Here is a 9,483-nt window from a genome sequence, read left to right on the forward strand (position 1 = left end):
TTAAATTAAACATTTGATCTCAAATACAAAATGCTGGAGTATAGAGCAAAGTTGAAATTTTTTTGCTTCGGTGTCCAAATACAAATGGAGGGGAGTGTAACCTACTGTATGAACACAGATAGAAACGGTATGACTGTGGTAACTAGTATTTAAATATTCATGGTAAATTGAACGCATAATATATGTTGCACCTTGGCGAGTTCAACACTAAGTAGGTAAGGCCTTAAGGAACAAATGAAAGTTTTAATTGTGAGTGTGCATAATAAGATTTGTTTTAGTGACATACTTTTGTGCCTTGATCACATTCTATTGGGTAATTAGTTCGCAGTGCCAGTGCCTTTTAACCTTTGGCTAGTGTTACTCTGTAACCATGTAGTTTCAAGTCTGGTTCCACCATTGTTTTTGTTCATGCATACAGCAAACAGCCCACACAACAAAACACCACTGAATAGAAGAGGCGAGGAGGGCACAGGCTCTCGCAGGCCTGAGGGAACACGTGGAAAGATATGGCAACCACAGTCTCGCCTCCAACTAAGTACTTGTGCTTTTCTATTATTGACACCTCGTGTTCTCGACAAAAAGTGATCTTCCGAAATGAACCACAAAAAACATGTAATGGATTACCCTTCTCTGGTGGCCATTATAACTTAGAATAGCCTTTTGTGGCTGGCGGTGGAAAAACAAATATTTTCCCTCTGGCATTTCCTCTACCACTATTCCTTCTTGGCCTCATTATAGGCAGATCTCAACTTTATGGTTTCGAAGGTAATAACAATGCATGTCAAACAGGACCTGAGGTTGGGAAGATGCTCAAGGCATGTTTTGAAAATTCCATACATTTCTATGGCCTCGATTAAAACAAAACCTGATAAGGGATGAGTTTGCAATGTAAACAAACAATAGTTTTCAATATAATTGGTTATATTCCATGTGATGTATTCCAAGGTCTCTTCTCACGGATCGATTTGATTTAGGCAGTGGTTGCCCACCAAATATGAACTTGACATAGTCCTATGTCTAGTTACATACTTTGATTTCCTAAATAGAGACATGTGGAACAATGTCAATTATTCATTTCTCATTCTCAGAAATCTTAAAAGAAGACGAGGAAGATCAGAAGTGTTCCTGGCAAAGCAATTAAAATAATAATGACACTTCCTTCTCTTAAAATGGCCCACTTTTCTTTTCACGAGTTCACCAATTAAAATGTTTCGACACAAGTCTACTTTTCGTCACATATCTGTCATTTTGGGGGAAAAAACGGAGATTCTCCTCATTATCTCTTAAAATGAAACATTATTTGGGCACAAATAGTGTCAGTAGTTGGAGTTTCAAAAGACAAGGTTCAGTCTTCTTCCATCAATTAGCAGTTCCTCTGCGCACTATCAATACTTCTGAGGCTGTATTGTCATGCGGCTGAGTTGACAGGAAACTTTTTCTTCCCCACACAATAACGCTCTTGATATCTGATAGAGTCCATGTTAAGTGATGCTATGCAGTTTTCCTTGTTGTAATTCTTCTTCCATACATTAAAGTCACAAGACCTTCAACATAGACTTTTGACTTTTCAATGGTGCTATTTTCCATAAGCAATAGCAGTACATGACTGTTAATGGCATTTCCACTTTCGAGGCCAAGACACCCAAAATAAGCCTTGTGCAAAATTCGGTGGGTCGGAAATAATCATGCTATGCTTTCTACAGGAACACACATGGTAAATGGCAACAACAGCTAAAATGGCCCAACATGACAAAACTAAATGGTTCATGTTGGGCCATTTTGATTTTGCATATCACTCATTTCTTTTTTTGCATATCACTCATTTCTGTCCTGCTTCGATTCAGGGGGATAAGGGTAAGGATGTATGTTTATTTTATGTGCTGTTGTGGTCCATAAACAAGAGATGATCAGCTCTTGATAAAACCTAATGGTCACATTGTAACCCCAAAATATCCAATCTACTAAAGTGCCAATATACTAAAAGAGGCAAGACAATTTATCGGATTTGAATGCTGGCCCTACCTGGTCCAAACAAGAACGACAGAACAAGCTTCTGCTGTTAAAAATGGATTGTCACTCACACCGCTCATGAGAAATCAGTATGCAGCGGAGTGAGCGGACTGTGTCTCTAAAGCAAGTTCAGCAGAGGACTCTCTTTTCACCAAGCCTATAGGGGAGGTAGAGTGTTTGACATTCATTTTTGCCTGAAGCTTCCACCGAGAGTGACTCGCAATTACTGAACGCAATTGAGAGTTCAAGGAACGCGTGAGTGCTCAGTTGATAGTTTCATCAGGGATTTTGCAAGCAGGTGGAAAAGGAACAGACAAAAATGCCTTCTAAAGTAAGGCTTCAGTGGGGGCCGCTTACTAACTAGGCCTAACCAGTATTCAGGCTATGCAGATTTTGTACCTAATCTCAGGAAAGTGGGAAATGTTTTTCTTCTTCTTTTTCAGGTTTTCAAGTTTGTTGATAACTAGGTGAAAGCAAACAGCAGCTTGCTCCTGCCAAAACAAATGATTACTAATTCACTTTTAACATGATATGACAAGCCTTTGACGGCGTACTTATATAACCATAACTCTTAATTAGTGTAAAGTGGTTGAAATGCCCTATAGTGATGAGAAATTCAAGCCATGACAAATAATGTTAATGCTGAAGATCTGTAAATACTGAAAGTACAAATGCTTTCTTACATTGTTGGTGATTGTTTGATGTCTGTTCATATTTGATCAACGTATGACCAAATTACAGACCTGGAATGGAAGTCACTAATAATATTCTTCCCACAGTGAGAATGTTGAGATGAATATGCAGTCAGGTTTCTATTTGTTTTTCACTGTAAACATTGATTCTTTGAGTCACGACGGACATTAGTGCAGCACAGGGGGACTGATGCTTTGATTCTGTCTGAGAGCCTAGTTTACTTTCTCCTCATGGATCATGCTCTCTGTCTGTGGTATAGGCATTTTGTGTTGGTTTGTCATGGGGTTTGTGACATGCGTTATTTTGCATAATGTGTACAGCATGCTCAGAATGTGAGCTGAGGTAATGGACAAGTGTTCTGAATACACTCATTACACATGAACGTAATGTAACAGAATACAATTCGGTTCTGCCCCGCTGGGGGCTTGACCTCAGAACCTTCTGCACATCACATAATCAAATTTCAAGCCAAATATCTTAGCCAACAGAGCAAGAGACATATCTGCCATTCTGTGAGCTACAGTTGGCTTTCGGATCTCAGAGAGGGTGACGTCACTGATATACTCCAGCAAACATGCTATGGGTAAGATTGCAGTTAGTGAATGCAATTGAAGGTTTGTCCAGAAGTTGGAGGACAATACAGTATGTTCTGATTGTGTAAGATTGGGCTTGGATACATTTCCTAAAATTTTTGTGAATAAGCTGTAAAAACGTAGTTTTGGTGTCTTTTTGGTGTCCATCCAGTCTGTTCAAGTGTACTGTACTTCATTCAGAGTATTTTTGTCCTGAAACATGACGCTTCGGCAAGGTTAAATATTGGGGATGCAACATTTAAAAGAAAAAGTTGAGGTTGTGACTTTTCAAAACAAGGTTTGAACAAGCTTTTCAGGTGCAAGTCCCAAGAAATGTTTATTCAGCATTGCCAAATGTATGCTGAATTCGGCTACAGCATGACAAAATCTGTCTCAAAGAGATCTGAAAAATATTCCCTCTCTGCATAAGCAGTGGAAAACACTGTCACAAAGTCTTATTTCTCGTGAGACGATGAAGAGAAACCCCTTCTCTGAGGGAGCTTATTGATGTCTCCCCGCATCTTTAATGTGCTATTCTAAAAAGGCCTGTCTTGTTCCTGGAGTGACATTTCTGCTGTCGCTAGTCATAATGTGCACATACACAGACTAATATCGAAAATATGAATGTACAGTAGAGAGGAATGCCAGCTGCAATTCCCATGTGTTCCTCCTCATTTGACTTGAATACCAGAGAAAAAAATAATTACTATTTTACAGTTGCTGAATACTCTCCATAGTAATAGCCTAGTAAGTGATAGATTGCAATGCAGGAGCATACTTAACATTGTAAGTGTGTAAACTGCTGAGACTACAATGAAAATAAGGCAATCTATTAGCATTCTACAGTAAAAAAACAAACAAAAAACAGCACTGTTATTTTGTCTCCTAAGCAATATTTTGTGACAAATCGGTGTTTTGCGATCTGGAACGTAACTTGTATGCAGTGGAATGGAGAGGAAGGTTCACAGAAGGCACACAGCATGTGGGCTACTGTTTAATAAAACATGTCAGTTTCACTGATTATCACATTGGGCCACAAAAATGAAATATTAACAGGAAACTTGTCTCTTGTTATGAAATGTTTCTTCAGTTACATTGTAGGCTACTTATGAGTTAGACGTGCCACACAGCAATACTTTTGCGGAAAAGGGAAAACTGCTTACTAAAGTGTCCATTGCTTTTGTTTTTAGACAAACTAAGTTTTTGCTCTATAAGGAATATGAAATGCAGCTAAATGCTTTTGGTAACATTCAAAACTACTATTTTCTTTGTCACCCACACAGTGAAATAGACTTCATTTTCATGTAGTGTGGGGAAACAATTCTTAAATACCAGTGGAAGTGGGACTGTTAAAAAGAATTACCAGCAGACAGGGGGCCAATGTTTTCAGTGCCAACTCTTTTTAAACATTTACATTTGAGTCATTTAGCTACAGAAGAGTATTAGGTCCAAGTGAAGAGAAAATCAAAACGGTGATGGATAGTACTTCAAAACTCGAAATACTTTGAGAATAAAGAGGACATTTCGAGAAAAAAGTCAAAATTACACTTCAAAATATTTCATTTAGGGAATAGTCACAATTTTGAGAATAAAGTCATCATATTGACAAAGTTGTAATTAGGGGATTTGGTTTATAACTGTAATTATAAACTGGGTGTTATGAGCCCTGATTTTTTATATTTTTTATCATACCAGTGCTATACGGTCTGATATACCACGGCTGTAGGTAAATCAGCATTCAGAGCCCTGAATGCTGATTGGCTGACAGCCATGGTATATCAGACCATAAACCACTGGAATGACTAAACATTTATTTTTTTCTTTGCCGCCCACTCATTTTCTTTCCTCTTTTCAGAAGGAGGAACCAAACGGACTTGGATGAGGTATTTCATCCAAGTCTGTGTGTTTACATACATAGCTATAAACGGTTGGGTTTTCTGTGTATGCAGGTGTGTGGAGGTAAAAAGTAGGGGGAAAAACTATACTTAGTATACTGAATAAATTATAAATGCATCATGCAACAATTTCATTGATTTGACTTAGTTAAGTTACAGTTCATATGAAGAAATCAGTCAATTGAAATAAATTCATGAGGCCATAATCTATGGATTTCACACGACTAGGCAGGGGTGCAGCCATGGGTGCCCTGGGAGGGCATTGGCTACTTGGAAACCAGGCCCACTGGGGAGCCAGGCACAGGCAATCAGAATGAGTTTTCCCCCACAAAAGGGCTTTATTACAGACATAAATACTCCTCAGTTTCATCAGCTGTCCGAGTGGCTGGTCTCAGACGATCCCGCAGGTGAAGAAGCCAGATGTGGAGGTCCTGGGCTGGCGTGGTTACACGTGGTCTGCGGTTGTGAGGCCGGTTGGACATACTGCTTATGGCAGAGAAATTAACATTTCATTATCTGGCAACAGGTCTGATGGACATTCCTGCAGTCAGCATGCCAATTGCACGCTCCCTAAAAACTTGAGACATCTGTGGCATTGTGTTGTGTGACAAAACTGTACATTTTAGAGTGGCCTTTTTTTTGTTCCCAGCACAAGGTGCACCTGTGTAATGAGCATGCTGTTTAATCATCTTCTTTATATGCCACACCAGTCAGGTGGTTGGATTATCTTGGCAAAGGAGAAATGGTCACTAACAGAGATGCAAACAAATTCGAGAAATAGCTTTTTGTGTGTATGTAAAATGTCTGGGCTCTTTTATTTCAGCTCAGGAAACATGGGACCAAAACTTTACATGTTGCGTTTATATTTTTGTTCAGTATACTTTACATATAGTGTTTGTAGACTCCCTCAGGTTGCGCCTATTGTAGTGTGCGTATTGATCTATTTGTGTGTCATTGAAGCAAGAATTACATGCCTGCATCATAATACAGCTCCGACTCCGAGTCTTGTTTTATTTAGTTGTGTTTATATGGCTACAAACACGAGAAATTGGCGACGAGATTGAACCTGCGTTATATCTGCGTTTTACCGTTGTGCCACCCCAGTCTGAGATTACAGCAAAACTTGGAGGAGAGGACAGAAAAATCGAGAGGAGCGAAAGGATGCATGCACTGTCATGCATGCACTGTCAGAATGCGCCGTCTATGTTAGTTAGAGGGATGCGTGAGTCAATTGAAAAGGCACAGAATGACTTCGCATGAAAGTTAGCTATAGAATGTGAAAACACTTACATTAATACAAATGTTGGGATATATTGGAACTATTGGGTAACCTACATTGAAAGAGTGGAACTTTTTGTGACGTTAACGATGTGGATGATGGGAAGAAAGTTTCCGTTGTGCTTTAACGTTATTGTTGCAAAGACATACTGCTTGCTACGCAGCTTGTTAACACCAGAAAAGCCAGCCGAAAGACATTGTTGACACATTACAAAACCATTTAAGCCCAAAACCTTTTGTAATACAGTAGCAGAGAGATTCTGATTCCATAAACGGAGACAGTCAAAAAATGAGACCATATCAGAATACATTGCAGAGCTGAGGAAATTATCAGAATATTGCCAATTTGTCGCAGGCCAGTCAGATGCATCGAGAGACACGCTTGTATGTGGCATGCAGCGGCTACCCGTCATTCGGGGCAGGTGGTGCAGATCCCTCTGTTTTGAGCCTCACATTTTTAGCAAAAAAAATATTTACATTTTTTGGGGGGGGTGGGGGCTTGTCTGTTTTGCATGTTGTTTTGGCATTAATACGTGTCACATATCAGTTTGCGAACAATGTAAAAAAAAATATATATCATTGAGTTAATAAAGCCGCATACAAACATGGTCTCTTTATTGTTTTCTTGAGTAAGGCAGCTCCAAAATGCAGGTGTTTCAGCCTAGCTCAGTGCTTTCTGTGGTGGTGGGGCAAGCCAGCAGAAAATAACTCTGAACTCTGAAAACTTGACTTCAGTGAGTTCAAGACAACTGGGAAGTCGGGAATAAACGTGCTCCGACTGGGAAAATATGTTTTGAACGGTTATCCAACTCGGAACTGTAAATCCGGCCTCTTTCTAGAGCTACGACCTGAAGATCAATGACGTCATTATTCAACCTTGTTTTTTTCCGAGATCCAAGTTGTTTTGACGGCACCATAAATCCAGAGAATGCCAGACTTTGATGACAAAATTAGCCCACGAAATACCGCCGCTTGAACCTTCCTGTTCAAGTGAGCACAGCACAACAACGTGAGTCCAAAAATGTATTGTATGCTGCTGCATAAATTATGTAATATGCCAGGGAGATATGTATACTGTAGCTAAGAAAAAAATACTAAGTGTATGTTGTGTAGCAAGATGTTAGTAGCCCATGTGCATTAACCTAATAATTTGGTCTATTTACCCCTCTTAATTTTGCTTACTGTTCTGACTTGGTGGTGCACATGTGGCCTATAACCAGTTTTAGAGAAATTTAATCAGCAAATATTGTAAGAGCTTTCATTGTCTGCTTATATGCCCCCTTTATTTATCCTACGGTTCTGACTTGGTGTACAGGGAGAACACTGTAAGAACGGCCCATGTTCTGAATTCTGTCGCTGTACATTTCAAAAGAACAAATAGTTCTATTGACTATGTCCGTCCTAGCTCGCTCATTAATGTCTTAATCGAAATTACAGATTGCCTCTTATCCGCTTGTCATCCCCTTATGTCATAGTTTGTACATCTCAATTGTCATTAAAAACACATTTGTTTAAGCAAGTCAGCCATAACAGTTATTTTTTATTAAAGGCAGTAAATGAGGCTGAATGAACTGTTTCGCTGCCAAACAAGGCTCTGCTGATAGCCAGGTGTAGCAGTGGTAAGATTTGGAGACTACTGTTGGGACAGCTTTATGTAGGCCCTAACAGTTTGTGGGTACTGTTTGTCACCATTATAGAGCAATTAATTTATTGTTTAGTGTTGTGTTGTGGCTTTGCTGGCATGCATCCCACTTTAATTATTTTTTACCCCACCAAGATTTACATGCTAAAATCGCCACTGGTGGCATGCATAGAGAAAGCACACAAAAGAGGTTGCTAACAGAAAAGGACTTGACATAGAACGTGCACTGAGCATTACAATTTCAATGGCAAGTGCAGCAAACGATGCATCTGAATTGCAAAGAAAGGGATTGAATGTGCAAAAAATAAAATGTAATTTAAAATATAAAGAGAGAAACATGTTTTCGCTATGCCAAGACATCACATGATGCAAATGACTGTTGGTTTAAAGCAGTGGTCAACAACCGGTAGATCGCACTCGATTGGTCGAACTCCAAGGCTTTCCTAGTTGATCGCCAAAAGTTCCTGTAAAAAGCGTTTTTTAGAGCTGTTAGCAGTAGGTGCACTCGATTAAGCTGCCCTGTGCCCTGGGAAGTCGAAGTTCCCCCATTTTTAACCATTTCATGTGTCTGAAGGTACAAACTCTGCCTACCTGGCGGGCCCGGAGAGCAAATCAAGTGCACCTATTGGCCTACCGCTGACCAATCAGATAGCTTATTGCACCATGTCTGCAGCTTCCACGAGCCCACAGCAAAGTTAATCGTGGACTACTGTGTGACTCAAAACATGAATAGAGACGAATAGACTACAGCAAAGAGCTGCTGTTTTTATTAATTCGTTTTAATTCGTTTTAAGATTTTATTCAGCACTGACAACAGAACAACTTTGGCAGGGCAATTCAAGAATAACCAATATGCAGTGATTATGTATTGTAGCGACCCGCACAGACAGCGGTGTGTTATGTGGTAGGCTATTAGTGGGTCGTGTTGTACTTACCAGTGTTCGCGGAGTCCGACATGCCAATCAACCTGCTATCTGCCAATCACGGGGATGCCTGGAATGTTCTGATGCCGGGCATCCTGGTGTTTGGCGGAGTGGCGTGGAGGGGGGTTGGGCAGGGGGATGGAGCATTGGAAGTTAAGACCAGGTTTAGCCATTGTTCTCTCTCTTACGTCTGGGCTTCACAAGAGAAGGTCACAGTTGGCTTGTGGGGTATCTTTAGTTTATTTGGCGTGGGCTACAGCCAAACAGTAGCCTGTGTAAAGTTGGCTTAATAAACCGTCAATTCGTAAACTCAACCCTCTGTCTGGACAATTGTTCCTTTATGATCTAGTCAGGTCATTACATTGGTGTCAGAAGTAAAAATGTTGATAAAATGTAACCAGCTAGCTAGCTTACTTCTGTGGCTAGCTACCATAGGTGAGAACGGGGGTTGAAAATGCTTTGAGGAAATC

The sequence above is a fragment of the Salvelinus namaycush genome, chromosome 1, assembly GCF_016432855.1.
Source record: "Salvelinus namaycush isolate Seneca chromosome 1, SaNama_1.0, whole genome shotgun sequence".
Taxonomy (NCBI): Eukaryota; Metazoa; Chordata; class Actinopteri; order Salmoniformes; family Salmonidae; genus Salvelinus; species Salvelinus namaycush.